Raw genomic sequence first — 17,921 nt, 5'->3', positions numbered from 1 at the left:
TTCAGTGCCTGCCAGGGCACAGTGTCACCCCAGTGCAACTCATATCTGGTGTAACAGTAGTGTAGATTTAAAAAAAAAAAAACTTTTTTGACTGTGTTAAATAATAGCAGTCAGTTTCCTTCACACATGTGCGTTTCAGTGCCTGCCTGCCTGCCAGGGCACAGTGTCACCTTAGACCTTGAAGCCCACCTTAGACCTTGAAGCCCACCTCTTTCAGATTGCATTTTAACAGTTTTTCACCACTAGAGGGTGTTAGTTCACGTATTTCATATAGATAACACTGTGCTCGTGCACGAGAAGTTATCTGGGAGCAGGCACTGATTGGCTAGACTGCAAGTCTGTCAAAAGAACTGAAAAAAGGGGCAGTTTGCAGAGGCTTAGATACAAGATAATCACAGAGGTTAAAAGTATATTATTATAAATGTGTTAGTTATGCAAAACTGGGAAATGGGTAATAAAGGGATTATCTATCTTTTAAAACAATAAAAATTCTGGTGTAGACTGTCCCTTTAAACGGGGAGTTTGGTCTGTCACTGTGAAGTGGGCGTAACCCTTACACTACCTGATCGATACAACATCATACCTGATGTTTTAAAGCACGTTATTCCAAACAATTTAGGAATGTTAGGTGATTTATGCCCTTTATGGATTAAAACCAGACTCTGCATCAACTATGTAATTTTCCATGGGAGTTTTGCCATGGATCCCCCTCCGGCATGCCACAGTTTAGGTGTTAGTCCCCTTGAAACAACTTTTCCAACACTATTGTGGCCAGAAAGAGTCCCTGTGGGTTTTAAAATTCGCCTGCCTATTGAAGTCTATGGCGGTTAACCCGGTTCGCCCGTTCACGAACAGTCACAGAAGTTCGCGTCCGCCGTTCGCAAACGCAAAATTTTAGGTTCGTGACATCACTAAGCATGACGGCAAGCCCCAGCCAATAGCAAGTTGTATCCTATAGAAACTGATGCTCTCTGTAATGCACATCTGGTAGGAAAGAGCGTGAATGTGACCGGAAGCCCAGCGAATAGCAAGTTGTATCCTATAGAAACTGATGCTCTCTGTAATGCACATCTGGTAGGAAAGAGCGTGAATGTGACCGGAAGCCCAGCGAATAGCAAGTTGTATCCTATAGAAACTGATGCTCTCTATAATGCACATCTGGTAGGAAAGAGCGTGAATGTGACGGGAAGCCCCAGCGAATAGCAAGTTGTATCCTATAGAAACTGATGCTCTCTGTAATGCACATCTGGTAGGAAAGAGCGTGAATGTGACGGGAAGCCCCAGCGAATAGCAAGTTGTATCCTATAGAAACTGATGCTCTCTGTAATGCACATCTGGTAGGAAAGAGCGTGAATGTGACGGGAAGCCCCAGCCAATAGCAAGTTGTATCCTATAGAAACTGATGCTCTCTGTAATGCACATCTGGTAGGAAAGAGCGTGAATGTGACGGGAAGCCCCAGCGAATAGCAAGTTGTATCCTATAGAAACTGATGCTCTCTGTAATGCACATCTGGTAGAAAGGGTGTGAATGTGACGGGAAGCCCCAGCGAATAGCAAGTTGTATCCTATAGAAACTGATGCTCTCTGTAATGCACATCTGGTAGGAAAGAGCGTGAATGTGACCGGAAGCCCCAGCGAATAGCAAGTTGTATCCTATAGAAACTGATGCTCTCTGTAATGCACATCTGGTAGGAAAGAGCGTGAATGTGACGGGAAGCCCCAGCGAATAGCAAATTGTATCCTATAGAAACTGATGCTCTCTGTAATGCACATCTGGTAGAAAGGGTGTGAATGTGACGGGAAGCCCCAGCGAATAGCAAATTGTATCCTATAGAAACTGATGCTCTCTGTAATGCACATCTGGTAGGAAAGAGCGTGAATGTGACTGGAAGCCCCAGCGAATAGCAAGTTGTATCCTATAGAAACTGATGCTCTCTGTAATGCACATCTGGTAGGAAAGAGCGTGAATGTGATGGGAAGCCCCAGCGAATAGCAAGTTGTATCCTATAGAAACTGATGCTCTCTGTAATGCACATCTGGTAGGAAAGAGCATGAATGTGATGGGAAGCCCCAGCCAATAGCAAGTTGTATCCTATAGAAACTGATGCTCTCTGTAATGCACATCTGGTAGGAAAGAGCGTGAATGTGATGGGAAGCCCCAGCCAATAGCAAGTTGTATCCTATAGAAACTGATGCTCTCTGTAATGCACATCTGGAAGGAAAGAGCGTGAATGTGACGGGAAGCCCCAGCCAATAGCAAGTTGTATCCTATAGAAACTGATGCTCTCTGTAATGCACATCTGGTAGAAAGGGTGTGAATGTGATGGGAAGCCCCAGCCAATAGCAAGTTGTATCCTATAGAAACTGATGCTCTCTGTAATGCACATCTGGTAGGAAAGAGCGTGAATGTGACCGGAAGCCCAGCGAATAGCAAATTGTATCCTATAGAAACTGATGCTCTCTGTAATGCACATCTGGTAGGAAAGAGCGTGACGGGAAGCCCCAGCGAATAGCAAGTTGTATCCTATAGAAACTGATGCTCTCTGTAATGCACATCTGGTAGGAAAGAGCGTGAATGTGATGGGAAGCCCCAGCGAATAGCAAGTTGTATCCTATAGAAACTGATGCTCTCTGTAATGCACATCTGGTAGGAAAGAGCGTGAATGTGATGGGAAGCCCCAGCCAATAGCAAGTTGTATCCTATAGAAACTGATGCTCTCTGTAATGCACATCTGGTAGGAAAGAGCGTGAATGTGACCGGAAGCCCCAGCGGATAGCAAGTTGTATCCTATAGAAACTGATGCTCTCTGTAATGCACATCTGGTAGGAAAGAGCATGAATGTGACGGGAAGCTCCAGCTAATAGCAAGTTGTATCCTATAGAAACTGATGCTCTCTGTAATGCACATCTGGTAGGAAAGAGCATGAATGTGATGGGAAGCCCCAGCGAATAGCAAGTTGTATCCTATAGAAACTGATGCTCTCTGTAATGCACATCTGGTAGAAAGGGTGTGAATGTGACCGGAAGCCCCAGCGAATAGCAAGTTGTATCCTATAGAAACTGATGCTCTCTGTAATGCACATCTGGTAGGAAAGAGCGTGAATGTGACGGGAAGCCCCAGCGAATAGCAAGTTGTATCCTATAGAAACTGATGCTCTCTGTAATGCACATCTGGTAGGAAAGAGCATGAATGTGATGGGAAGCCCCAGCCAATAGCAAGTTGTATCCTATAGAAACTGATGCTCTCTGTAATGCACATCTGGTAGGAAAGAGCGTGACCGGAAGCCCCAGCGAATAGCAAGTTGTATCCTATAGAAACTGATGCTCTCTGTAATGCACATCTGGTAGAAAGGGTGTGAATGTGACCGGAAGCCCCAGCGAATAGCAAGTTGTATCCTATAGAAACTGATGCTCTCTGTAATGCACATCTGGTAGGAAAGAGCGTGAATGTGATGGGAAGCCCCAGCCAATAGCAAGTTGTATCCTATAGAAACTGATGCTCTCTGTAATGCACATCTGGTAGAAAGGGTGTGAATGTGACCGGAAGCCCCAGCGAATAGCAAGTTGTATCCTATAGAAACTGATGCTCTCTGTAATGCACATCTGGTAGGAAAGAGCGTGAATGTGACGGGAAGCCCCAGCGAATAGCAAGTTGTATCCTATAGAAACTGATGCTCTCTGTAATGCACATCTGGTAGGAAAGAGCATGAATGTGATGGGAAGCCCCAGCCAATAGCAAGTTGTATCCTATAGAAACTGATGCTCTCTGTAATGCACATCTGGTAGGAAAGAGCATGAATGTGACGGGAAGCCCCAGCGAATAGCAAGTTGTATCCTATAGAAACTGATGCTCTCTGTAATGCACATCTGGTAGGAAAGAGCGTGAATGTGATGGGAAGCCCCAGCGAATAGCAAGTTGTATCCTATAGAAACTGATGCTCTCTGTAATGCACATCTGGAAGGATAGAGCATGAATGTGATGGGAAGCCCCAGCGAATAGCAAAATGTATCCTATAGAAACTGATGCTCTTTGTAATGCACATCTGGAAGGATAGAGCATGAATGTGATGGGAAGCCCCAGCGAATAGCAAGTTGTATCCTATAGAAACTGATGCTCTCTGTAATGCACATCTGGTAGAAAGGGTGTGAATGTGACCGGAAGCCCAGCGAATAGCAAGTTGTATCCTATAGAAACTGATGCTCTCTGTAATGCACATTTGGTAGGAAAGAGCGTGAATGTGATGGGAAGCCCCAGCGAATAGCAAGTTGTATCCTATAGAAACTGATGCTCTCTGTAATGCACATCTGGTAGGAAAGAGCGTGAATGTGACCGGAAGCCCCAGCGAATAGCAAGTTGTATCCTATAGAAACTGATGCTCTCTGTAATGCACATCTGGTAGGAAAGAACGTGAATGTGACGGGAAGCCCCAGCCAATAGCAAGTTGTATCCTATAGAAACTGATGCTCTCTGTAATGCACATCTGGTAGGAAAGAGCGTGAATGTGATGGGAAGCCCCAGCCAATAGCAAGTTGTATCCTATAGAAACTGATGCTCTCTGTAATGCACATTTGGTAGGAAAGAGCATGAATGTGACGGGAAGCCCCAGCGAATAGCAAGTTGTATCCTATAGAAACTGATGCTCTCTGTAATGCACATCTGGTAGGAAAGAGCGTGAATGTGATGGGAAGCCCCAGCCAATAGCAAGTTGTATCCTATAGAAACTGATGCTCTCTGTAATGCACATCTGGTAGAAAGGGTGTGAATGTGACCGGAAGCCCAGCGAATAGCAAGTTGTATCCTATAGAAACTGATGCTCTCTGTAATGCACATTTGGTAGGAAAGAGCGTGAATGTGACCGGAAGCCCCAGCGAATAGCAAGTTGTATCCTATAGAAACTGATGCTCTCTGTAATGCACATCTGGTAGAAAGGGTGTGAATGTGATGGGAAGCCCCAGCCAATAGCAAGTTGTATCCTATAGAAACTGATGCTCTCTGTAATGCACATCTGGTAGGAAAGAGCGTGAATGTGTACGGAAGCCCCAGCGAATAGCAAGTTGTATCCTATAGAAACTGATGCTCTCTGTAATGCACATCTGGTAGAAAGGGTGTGAATGTGTACGGAAGCCCCAGCGAATAGCAAGTTGTATCCTATAGAAACTGATGCTCTCTGTAATGCACATCTGGTAGGAAAGAGCATGAATGTGACCGGAAGCCCAGCGAATAGCAAGTTGTATCCTATAGAAACTGATGCTCTCTGTAATGCACATCTGGTAGGAAAGAGCGTGAATGTGACTGGAAGCCCAGCGAATAGCAAGTTGTATCCTATAGAAACTGATGCTCTCTGTAATGCACATCTGGTAGGAAAGAGCATGAATGTGACGGGAAGCCCCAGCGAATAGCAAGTTGTATCCTATAGAAACTGATGCTCTCTGTAATGCACATCTGGTAGGAAAGAGCGTGAATGTGATGGGAAGCCCCAGCCAATAGCAAGTTGTATCCTATAGAAACTGATGCTCTTTGTAATGCACATCTGGAAGGATAGAGCATGAATGTGATGGGAAGCCCCAGCGAATAGCAAGTTGTATCCTATAGAAACTGATGCTCTCTGTAATGCACATTTGGTAGGAAAGAGCATGAATGTGACCGGAAGCCCCAGCCAATAGCAAGTTGTATCCTATAGAAACTGATGCTCTCTGTAATGCACATCTGGTAGGAAAGAACGTGAATGTGACGGGAAGCCCCAGCGAATAGCAAGTTGTATCCTATAGAAACTGATGCTCTCTGTAATGCACATCTGGTAGGAAAGAACGTGAATGTGACGGGAAGCCCCAGCGAATAGTAAGTTGTATCCTATAGAAACTGATGCTCTCTGTAATGCACATCTGGTAGAAAGGGTGTGAATGTGACCGGAAGCCCAGCGAATAGCAAGTTGCATCCTATAGAAACTGATGCTCTCTGTAATGCACATTTGGTAGGAAAGAGCGTGAATGTGACCGGAAACCCCAGCGAATAGCAAGTTGTATCCTATAGAAACTGATGCTCTCTGTAATGCACATCTGGTAGAAAGGGTGTGAATGTGTACGGAAGCCCCAGCGAACAGCAAGTTGTATCCTATAGAAACTGATGCTCTCTGTAATGCACATCTGGTAGGAAAGAGCATGAATGTGACCGGAAGCCCAGCGAATAGCAAGTTGTATCCTATAGAAACTGATGCTCTCTGTAATGCACATCTGGTAGGAAAGAGCGTGAATGTGACCGGAAGCCCAGCGAATAGCAAGTTGTATCCTATAGAAACTGATGCTCTCTGTAATGCACATCTGGTAGGAAAGAGCGTGACCGGAAGCCCCAGCGAATAGCAAGTTGTATCCTATAGAAACTGATGCTCTCTGTAATGCACATCTGGTAGAAAGGGTGTGAATGTGACCGGAAGCCCCAGCGAATAGCAAGTTGTATCCTATAGAAACTGATGCTCTCTGTAATGCACATCTGGTAGGAAAGAGCGTGAATGTGATGGGAAGCCCCAGCCAATAGCAAGTTGTATCCTATAGAAACTGATGCTCTCTGTAATGCACATCTGGTAGAAAGGGTGTGAATGTGACCGGAAGCCCCAGCGAATAGCAAGTTGTATCCTATAGAAACTGATGCTCTCTGTAATGCACATCTGGTAGGAAAGAGCGTGAATGTGACGGGAAGCCCCAGCGAATAGCAAGTTGTATCCTATAGAAACTGATGCTCTCTGTAATGCACATCTGGTAGGAAAGAGCATGAATGTGATGGGAAGCCCCAGCCAATAGCAAGTTGTATCCTATAGAAACTGATGCTCTCTGTAATGCACATCTGGTAGGAAAGAGCATGAATGTGACGGGAAGCCCCAGCGAATAGCAAGTTGTATCCTATAGAAACTGATGCTCTCTGTAATGCACATCTGGTAGGAAAGAGCGTGAATGTGATGGGAAGCCCCAGCGAATAGCAAGTTGTATCCTATAGAAACTGATGCTCTCTGTAATGCACATCTGGAAGGATAGAGCATGAATGTGATGGGAAGCCCCAGCGAATAGCAAGTTGTATCCTATAGAAACTGATGCTCTTTGTAATGCACATCTGGAAGGATAGAGCATGAATGTGATGGGAAGCCCCAGCGAATAGCAAGTTGTATCCTATAGAAACTGATGCTCTCTGTAATGCACATCTGGTAGAAAGGGTGTGAATGTGACCGGAAGCCCAGCGAATAGCAAGTTGTATCCTATAGAAACTGATGCTCTCTGTAATGCACATTTGGTAGGAAAGAGCGTGAATGTGATGGGAAGCCCCAGCGAATAGCAAGTTGTATCCTATAGAAACTGATGCTCTCTGTAATGCACATCTGGTAGGAAAGAGCGTGAATGTGACCGGAAGCCCCAGCGAATAGCAAGTTGTATCCTATAGAAACTGATGCTCTCTGTAATGCACATCTGGTAGGAAAGAACGTGAATGTGACGGGAAGCCCCAGCCAATAGCAAGTTGTATCCTATAGAAACTGATGCTCTCTGTAATGCACATCTGGTAGGAAAGAGCGTGAATGTGATGGGAAGCCCCAGCCAATAGCAAGTTGTATCCTATAGAAACTGATGCTCTCTGTAATGCACATTTGGTAGGAAAGAGCATGAATGTGACGGGAAGCCCCAGCGAATAGCAAGTTGTATCCTATAGAAACTGATGCTCTCTGTAATGCACATCTGGTAGGAAAGAGCGTGAATGTGATGGGAAGCCCCAGCCAATAGCAAGTTGTATCCTATAGAAACTGATGCTCTCTGTAATGCACATCTGGTAGAAAGGGTGTGAATGTGACCGGAAGCCCAGCGAATAGCAAGTTGTATCCTATAGAAACTGATGCTCTCTGTAATGCACATTTGGTAGGAAAGAGCGTGAATGTGACCGGAAGCCCCAGCGAATAGCAAGTTGTATCCTATAGAAACTGATGCTCTCTGTAATGCACATCTGGTAGAAAGGGTGTGAATGTGATGGGAAGCCCCAGCCAATAGCAAGTTGTATCCTATAGAAACTGATGCTCTCTGTAATGCACATCTGGTAGGAAAGAGCGTGAATGTGTACGGAAGCCCCAGCGAATAGCAAGTTGTATCCTATAGAAACTGATGCTCTCTGTAATGCACATCTGGTAGAAAGGGTGTGAATGTGTACGGAAGCCCCAGCGAATAGCAAGTTGTATCCTATAGAAACTGATGCTCTCTGTAATGCACATCTGGTAGGAAAGAGCATGAATGTGACCGGAAGCCCAGCGAATAGCAAGTTGTATCCTATAGAAACTGATGCTCTCTGTAATGCACATCTGGTAGGAAAGAGCGTGAATGTGACCGGAAGCCCAGCGAATAGCAAGTTGTATCCTATAGAAACTGATGCTCTCTGTAATGCACATCTGGTAGGAAAGAGCGTGACCGGAAGCCCCAGCGAATAGCAAGTTGTATCCTATAGAAACTGATGCTCTCTGTAATGCACATCTGGTAGGAAAGAGCGTGAATGTGACGGGAAGCCCCAGCGAATAGCAAATTGTATCCTATAGAAACTGATGCTCTCTGTAATGCACATCTGGAAGGAAAGAGCGTGAATGTGACGGGAAGCCCCAGCCAATAGCAAGTTGTATCCTATAGAAACTGATGCTCTCTGTAATGCACATCTGGTAGGAAAGAGCGTGAATGTGACCGGAAGCCCAGCGAATAGCAAATTGTATCCTATAGAAACTGATGCTCTCTGTAATGCACATCTGGTAGGAAAGAGCGTGACGGGAAGCCCCAGCGAATAGCAAGTTGTATCCTATAGAAACTGATGCTCTCTGTAATGCACATCTGGTAGGAAAGAGCGTGAATGTGACCGGAAGCCCAGCTAATAGCAAGTTGTATCCTATAGAAACTGATGCTCTCTGTAATGCACATCTGGTAGGAAAGAGCGTGAATGTGATGGGAAGCCCCAGCGAATAGCAAGTTGTATCCTATAGAAACTGATGCTCTCTGTAATGCACATCTGGTAGAAAGGGTGTGAATGTGACCGGAAGCCCCAGCGAATAGCAAGTTGTATCCTATAGAAACTGATGCTCTCTGTAATGCACATCTGGTAGGAAAGAGCGTGAATGTGATGGGAAGCCCCAGCCAATAGCAAGTTGTATCCTATAGAAACTGATGCGCTCTGTAATGCACATCTGGTAGGAAAGAGCGTGAATGTGACCGGAAGCCCCAGCGGATAGCAAGTTGTATCCTATAGAAACTGATGCTCTCTGTAATGCACATCTGGTAGGAAAGAGCGTGAATGTGACGGGAAGCCCCAGCGAATAGCAAGTTGTATCCTATAGAAACTGATGCTCTCTGTAATGCACATCTGGTAGAAAGGGTGTGAATGTGACCGGAAGCCCCAGCGAATAGCAAGTTGTATCCTATAGAAACTGATGCTCTCTGTAATGCACATCTGGTAGGAAAGAGCGTGAATGTGACGGGAAGCCCCAGCGAATAGCAAGTTGTATCCTATAGAAACTGATGCTCTCTGTAATGCACATCTGGTAGGAAAGAGCATGAATGTGATGGGAAGCCCCAGCCAATAGCAAGTTGTATCCTATAGAAACTGATGCTCTCTGTAATGCACATCTGGTAGGAAAGAGCATGAATGTGATGGGAAGCCCCAGCCAATAGCAAGTTGTATCCTATAGAAACTGATGCTCTCTGTAATGCACATCTGGTAGGAAAGAGCATGAATGTGACGGGAAGCCCCAGCGAATAGCAAGTTGTATCCTATAGAAACTGATGCTCTCTGTAATGCACATCTGGTAGGAAAGAGCGTGAATGTGATGGGAAGCCCCAGCCAATAGCAAGTTGTATCCTATAGAAACTGATGCTCTTTGTAATGCACATCTGGAAGGATAGAGCATGAATGTGATGGGAAGCCCCAGCGAATAGCAAGTTGTATCCTATAGAAACTGATGCTCTCTGTAATGCACATTTGGTAGGAAAGAGCATGAATGTGACCGGAAGCCCCAGCCAATAGCAAGTTGTATCCTATAGAAACTGATGCTCTCTGTAATGCACATCTGGTAGGAAAGAGCGTGAATGTGACCGGAAGCCCCAGCGAATAGCAAGTTGTATCCTATAGAAACTGATGCTCTCTGTAATGCACATCTGGTAGGAAAGAACGTGAATGTGACGGGAAGCCCCAGCGAATAGCAAGTTGTATCCTATAGAAACTGATGCTCTCTGTAATGCACATCTGGTAGGAAAGAGCGTGAATGTGATGGGAAGCCCCAGCCAATAGCAAGTTGTATCCTATAGAAACTGATGCTCTCTGTAATGCACATCTGGTAGAAAGGGTGTGAATGTGACCGGAAGCCCAGCGAATAGCAAGTTGTATCCTATAGAAACTGATGCTCTCTGTAATGCACATTTGGTAGGAAAGAGCGTGAATGTGACCGGAAGCCCCAGCGAATAGCAAGTTGTATCCTATAGAAACTGATGCTCTCTGTAATGCACATCTGGTAGAAAGGGTGTGAATGTGTACGGAAGCCCCAGCGAATAGCAAGTTGTATCCTATAGAAACTGATGCTCTCTGTAATGCACATCTGGTAGGAAAGAGCATGAATGTGACCGGAAGCCCAGCGAATAGCAAGTTGTATCCTATAGAAACTGATGCTCTCTGTAATGCACATCTGGTAGGAAAGAGCGTGAATGTGACCGGAAGCCCAGCGAATAGCAAGTTGTATCCTATAGAAACTGATGCTCTCTGTAATGCACATCTGGTAGGAAAGAGAGTGACCGGAAGCCCCAGCGAATAGCAAGTTGTATCCTATAGAAACTGATGCTCTCTGTAATGCACATCTGGTAGAAAGGGTGTGAATGTGACCGGAAGCCCCAGCGAATAGCAAGTTGTATCCTATAGAAACTGATGCTCTCTGTAATGCACATCTGGTAGGAAAGAGCGTGAATGTGATGGGAAGCCCCAGCCAATAGCAAGTTGTATCCTATAGAAACTGATGCTCTCTGTAATGCACATCTGGTAGAAAGGGTGTGAATGTGACCGGAAGCCCCAGCGAATAGCAAGTTGTATCCTATAGAAACTGATGCTCTCTGTAATGCACATCTGGTAGGAAAGAGCGTGAATGTGACGGGAAGCCCCAGCGAATAGTAAGTTGTATCCTATAGAAACTGATGCTCTCTGTAATGCACATCTGGTAGGAAAGAGCATGAATGTGATGGGAAGCCCCAGCCAATAGCAAGTTGTATCCTATAGAAACTGATGCTCTCTGTAATGCACATCTGGTAGGAAAGAGCATGAATGTGACGGGAAGCCCCAGCGAATAGCAAGTTGTATCCTATAGAAACTGATGCTCTCTGTAATGCACATCTGGTAGGAAAGAGCGTGAATGTGATGGGAAGCCCCAGCCAATAGCAAGTTGTATCCTATAGAAACTGATGCTCTCTGTAATGCACATCTGGTAGGAAAGAGCGTGAATGTGACCGGAAGCCCAGCGAATAGCAAGTTGTATCCTATAGAAACTGATGCTCTCTGTAATGCACATCTGGAAGGATAGAGCATGAATTTGATGGGAAGCCCCAGCGAATAGCAAGTTGTATCCTATAGAAACTGATGCTCTTTGTAATGCACATCTGGAAGGATAGAGCATGAATGTGATGGGAAGCCCCAGCGAATAGCAAGTTGTATCCTATAGAAACTGATGCTCTCTGTAATGCACATCTGGTAGGAAAGAGCGTGAATGTGATGGGAAGCCCCAGCCAATAGCAAGTTGTATCCTATAGAAACTGATGCTCTCTGTAATGCACATCTGGTAGAAAGGGTGTGAATGTGACCGGAAGCCCAGCGAATAGCAAGTTGTATCCTATAGAAACTGATGCTCTCTGTAATGCACATTTGGTAGGAAAGAGCGTGAATGTGATGGGAAGCCCCAGCCAATAGCAAGTTGTATCCTATAGAAACTGATGCTCTCTGTAATGCACATCTGGTAGGAAAGAGCGTGAATGTGACCGGAAGCCCCAGCGAATAGCAAGTTGTATCCTATAGAAACTGATGCTCTCTGTAATGCACATCTGGTAGGAAAGAGCATGAATGTGACCGGAAGCCCCAGCGGATAGCAAGTTGTATCCTATAGAAACTGATGCTCTCTGTAATGCACATCTGGTAGGAAAGAACGTGAATGTGACGGGAAGCCCCAGCGAATAGCAAGTTGTATCCTATAGAAACTGATGCTCTCTGTAATGCACATCTGGTAGGAAAGAGCGTGAATGTGATGGGAAGCCCCAGCCAATAGCAAGTTGTATCCTATAGAAACTGATGCTCTCTGTAATGCACATCTGGTAGAAAGGGTGTGAATGTGATGGGAAGCCCAGCGAATAGCAAGTTGTATCCTATAGAAACTGATGCTCTCTGTAATGCACATCTGGTAGAAAGGGTGTGAATGTGACCGGAAGCCCAGCGAATAGCAAGTTGTATCCTATAGAAACTGATGCTCTCTGTAATGCACATTTGGTAGGAAAGAGCGTGAATGTGACCGGAAGCCCCAGCGAATAGCAAGTTGTATCCTATAGAAACTGATGCTCTCTGTAATGCACATCTGGTAGAAAGGGTGTGAATGTGTACGGAAGCCCCAGCGAATAGCAAGTTGTATCCTATAGAAACTGATGCTCTCTGTAATGCACATCTGGTAGGAAAGAGCGTGACGGGAAGCCCCAGCGAATAGCAAGTTGTATCCTATAGAAACTGATGCTCTCTGTAATGCACATCTGGTAGGAAAGAGCATGAATGTGACCGGAAGCCCAGCGAATAGCAAGTTGTATCCTATAGAAACTGATGCTCTCTGTAATGCACATCTGGTAGGAAAGAGCGTGAATGTGACCGGAAGCCCAGCGAATAGCAAGTTGTATCCTATAGAAACTGATGCTCTCTGTAATGCACATCTGGTAGGAAAGAGCGTGACCGGAAGCCCCAGCGAATAGCAAGTTGTATCCTATAGAAACTGATGCTCTCTGTAATGCACATCTGGTAGGAAAGAGCGTGAATGTGACGGGAAGCCCCAGCGAATAGCAAATTGTATCCTATAGAAACTGATGCTCTCTGTAATGCACATCTGGTAGGAAAGAGCATGAATGTGATGGGAAGCCCCAGCCAATAGCAAGTTGTATCCTATAGAAACTGATGCTCTCTGTAATGCACATCTGGTAGAAAGGGTGTGAATGTGACCGGAAGCCCCAGCGAATAGCAAGTTGTATCCTATAGAAACTGATGCTCTCTGTAATGCACATCTGGTAGGAAAGAGCGTGAATGTGACGGGAAGCTCCAGCTAATAGCAAGTTGTATCCTATAGAAACTGATGCTCTCTGTAATGCACATCTGGTAGGAAAGAGCATGAATGTGATGGGAAGCCCCAGCGAATAGCAAGTTGTATCCTATAGAAACTGATGCTCTCTGTAATGCACATCTGGTAGGAAAGAGCATGAATGTGATGGGAAGCCCCAGCGAATAGCAAGTTGTATCCTATAGAAACTGATGCTCTCTGTAATGCACATCTGGTAGGAAAGAGCGTGAATGTGACGGGAAGCCCCAGCCAATAGCAAGTTGTATCCTATAGAAACTGATGCTCTCTGTAATGCACATCTGGTAGGAAAGAGCATGAATGTGACGGGAAGCCCCAGCGAATAGCAAGTTGTATCCTATAGAAACTGATGCTCTCTGTAATGCACATCTGGTAGGAAAGAGCATGAATGTGACGAGAAGCCCCAGCCAATAGCAAGTTGTATCCTATAGAAACTGATGCTCTCTGTAATGCACATCTGGTAGGAAAGAGCGTGAATGTGACCGGAAGCCCCAGCGAATAGCAAATTGTATCCTATAGAAACTGATGCTCTCTGTAATGCACATCTGGTAGGAAAGAGCGTGAATGTGACCGGAAGCCCCAGCGAATAGCAAGTTGTATCCTATAGAAACTGATGCTCTCTGTAATGCACACTTGGTAAGAAAGAGCGTGACGGGAAGCCCCAGCGGATAGCAAATTGTATCCTCAGTAAATAAATGCTGCATTACAAAAGATCTGCACACACAATAAGGGCTAGTTTACAAGTGGGGCGCTAAATTATTGCGCTCCTGCAAAATGTGAAATTTACTAGCCATTACAAGTGACTGGTTATTGCTCCGGCGAGATTCAATCTCTAGTATATACACATATTAACAAATAAATATATATGTATATCAGCATAATAACACATAAATATATATGTATATACACATAGTAACACATAAATATATATGTATATACACATAGTAACACATAAATTTATATGTATATACACATAGTAACACATAAATATATATGTATATACACATAATAACACTAAATATATATGTATATACACATAGTAACACATAAATATATATGTATATACACATAATAACACATAAATATATATGTATATACACATACTAACACATAAACATATATGTATATACACATAGTAACACATAAATGTATTTGTATATACACATAGTAACACATAAATATATATGTATATACACATAGTAACACATAAATATATATGTATATACACATAGTAACACATAAATATATATGTATATACACACAGTAACAGGACTACCATTGGTTAACAGTGGACGCTGTGTCCTTATACTCCTCTATCCCTCATGGGGAAGGCCTACGGGCTATAAAATTCTTTCTCAGGAATTATTCGGAATACTCTAGGGAATTTCAGGATTTTGTACTAAGGGTGACCAGATATCTATTGACCCATAACTTCTTCCAGTTTCAAGATGTTTTCTATCTCCAGAGATGTGGAACAGCGATGGGGGCCAAGTTTGCCCACTCTTACGCTAACCTATTTTTAGGTTGGTGGGAGTTCTTCCACATCTTTGGAGATAGAAACATCTACAAGGATCGAATCGTCATGTATGGAAGATACATAGACGATCTCCTGTTTATCTGGAAGGGAGATCCCACTAACATCAATAGCTTTGTCGAAAGCCTCAATGATAATGATGTGGGCATGAGTTTTACTCATGAATACAGTTCCATTTCGATCAACTATCTTGATTTGGTACTGATGGGTACAAGGGATAATAAGGTCAGCACCAGAGTATATAGAAAGCCCATTAGTGGTAACAAGCTACTGCATGGTAGGAGCTGCCATCCCAAGCATACGGCAGCAGCTGTAGCCAAAGGTGAATTCATTCGCCTTAAAAGGAATTGTTCTAAAGATGGGGATTACCATCAGGAGGCGGTTGCCCTAGAACAAAGACTAAAAGAGAGAGGTTATTCCCGTAAAATAATCAGAAAAGCTCGAATGCAGGTAGAACCTATGCCTAGAAAAAACTTTCTCAGAGAAAGACAAGAACGTAAAAAAGACTTTGAGGGTGTGACTTTTGTCACTAGCTATAGTGCCCAGTTCCCAGAGATTGTAAATATTATACGTAAACATTTCCCCATTCTGGCCGCTGATGAAAAACTGATTAACGTGGTCAAGAAAGGCATAAGATGTAGTTCAAGGAAGTGTCCCACTCTGGGGTCATTATTATCCCCTACTGAACTAAAATCACAAACTAAAACACAAAGTACTTGGATGACCAGCAGAGGGATGTATCAATGTGGTCATAAGAAATGTAAACCATGCGAGTATCTAGACAAGACGAAAATATTTAAATCTCAGGTGACAGGAGAGGTTTTTGAGATTAAAACTTGTATGAATTGCACAACGTGAAGTGTAATATACATGCTGACATGCCAAGTTTGTAAAGTGCAATACATAGGTCTCACCTCCAGGGATATTAAAACACGGATACGTGAACACATATCCACCCTCACGAGAGGTAAATCACAAACACCCCTAGTACGTCACTTTACTGAAAATCACAATGGTGATATTGGCTCACTTAAATGGTGTGCTATTGAGGAAGTTAAGGTCCCCAAAAGGGGAGGAGATTTAGATAAACTCCTGGCAAAAAGGGAAATTTCTGGATTCTGAGACTCAGAACTAGGATTCAAGAGGGTCTCAATTCCAGATACGACATAATAAATTATTGGGAGTAGGATACCTCCCCCTCTTTCATATCCTATTAGGTTAAGAGGACAAGGCTGTAAGGCACTTTCAGTGCATTTGGGCATGTACTTAAGAGGGTATTAACAGTGAACAATTTAAAAATTTAAAAAAAAAATGAATTCCCTTAAATGACCACAAATGGGATATGTATTGCTTTCTGACAATATACAAAATAGAATTTTTTCCTCAATTAATTTCTAATAATAGTCAATATAGTAAATAGGTATTATACTGTCTTGGGATATTAAATATTAAATAATCGATCAGTCATCTTTTCCAAAATAATTTCTGAATAAGATTTAAGAAGTGAAACATCAGCTGGGTTACACATAGGTATGGATAATCCCTTTCTTGTGGGAAATTGTAATAGGGATTTGGAAATTGAGTCAATCCAATAGTTATTAAAAATCCTTAACAAGTGACTTACATATAGTATTTATTACATTTCTGACATATATGACTGTTAACTTAGATATAAAGTATGAATTGCAAGAATACAACTGTGAGTACAAGCCCTTTTTGTTTAAACAATACCACTAAGCCCATATGACAAAATGGGGTTAGATGAAAGGGTTAAGTTTCTGTTTCAGTCATTCCTTGAGTGCCCATTATTAGAAGGTGGAGTTAGTGCATTTATTTTAACCTATTAGCATACATTTAGGTGTTTTTAAGGACCTGTAGGATAGACACACACCAGGGTATGATTACAGCAATCAGCCGAAACGCGTAAGCCTGTGTGATGCGCTCTCCCCTAAACATTTGTGGCAAGCTGTCACTGCTTTTGCTATGAAATTTTAAACTTTTTTTCGAATAAAGCATTAAGTTTTTACAAGGAGTGTGGTATTGTATTTCCTTTTACTTGTATACACACAGTAACAAATAAATATATGTGTATATACACATAGTAACATAAATATATATGTATATACACATACTAACACATAAATATATATGTATATACACATACTAACACATAAATATATATGTATATACACATACTAACACATAAATATATATGTATATACACATAGTAACACATAAATATATATGTATATACACATACTAACACATAAATATATATGTATATACACATACTAACACATAAATATATATGTATATACACATAGTAACACATAAATATATATGTATATACACATAATAACACATAAATATATATGTATATACACATAATAACACATAAATATATATATGTATATACACATAGTAACACATAAATATATATGTATATACACATACTAACACATAAATATATATGTATATACACATAGTAACACATAAATATATATGTATATATACACATAGTAACACATAAATATATATGTATATACACATAGTAACACATAAATATATATGTATATACACATACTAACACATAAATATATATGTATATACACATAGTAACACATAAATATATATGTATATACACATAGTAACACATAAATATATATGTATATACACATAATAACACATAAATATATATGTATATACACATAGTAACACATAAATATATATGTATATACACATAATAACACATAAATATATATGTATATACACATAATAACACATAAATATATATGTATATACACATAATAACATAAATATATATGTATATACACATAGTAACACATAAATATATATGTATATACACATAATAACATAAATATATATGTATATACACATAGTAACACATAAATATATATGTATATACACATAATAACACATAAATATATATGTATATACACATAATAACACATAAATATATATGTATATACACATAGTAACACATAAATATATATGTATATACACAT

Source organism: Bombina bombina, chromosome 7 (genome assembly GCF_027579735.1).
Source record: "Bombina bombina isolate aBomBom1 chromosome 7, aBomBom1.pri, whole genome shotgun sequence".
NCBI classification, from domain to species: domain Eukaryota; kingdom Metazoa; phylum Chordata; class Amphibia; order Anura; family Bombinatoridae; genus Bombina; species Bombina bombina.
Note: the sequence above shows the minus strand (reverse complement) of the source record.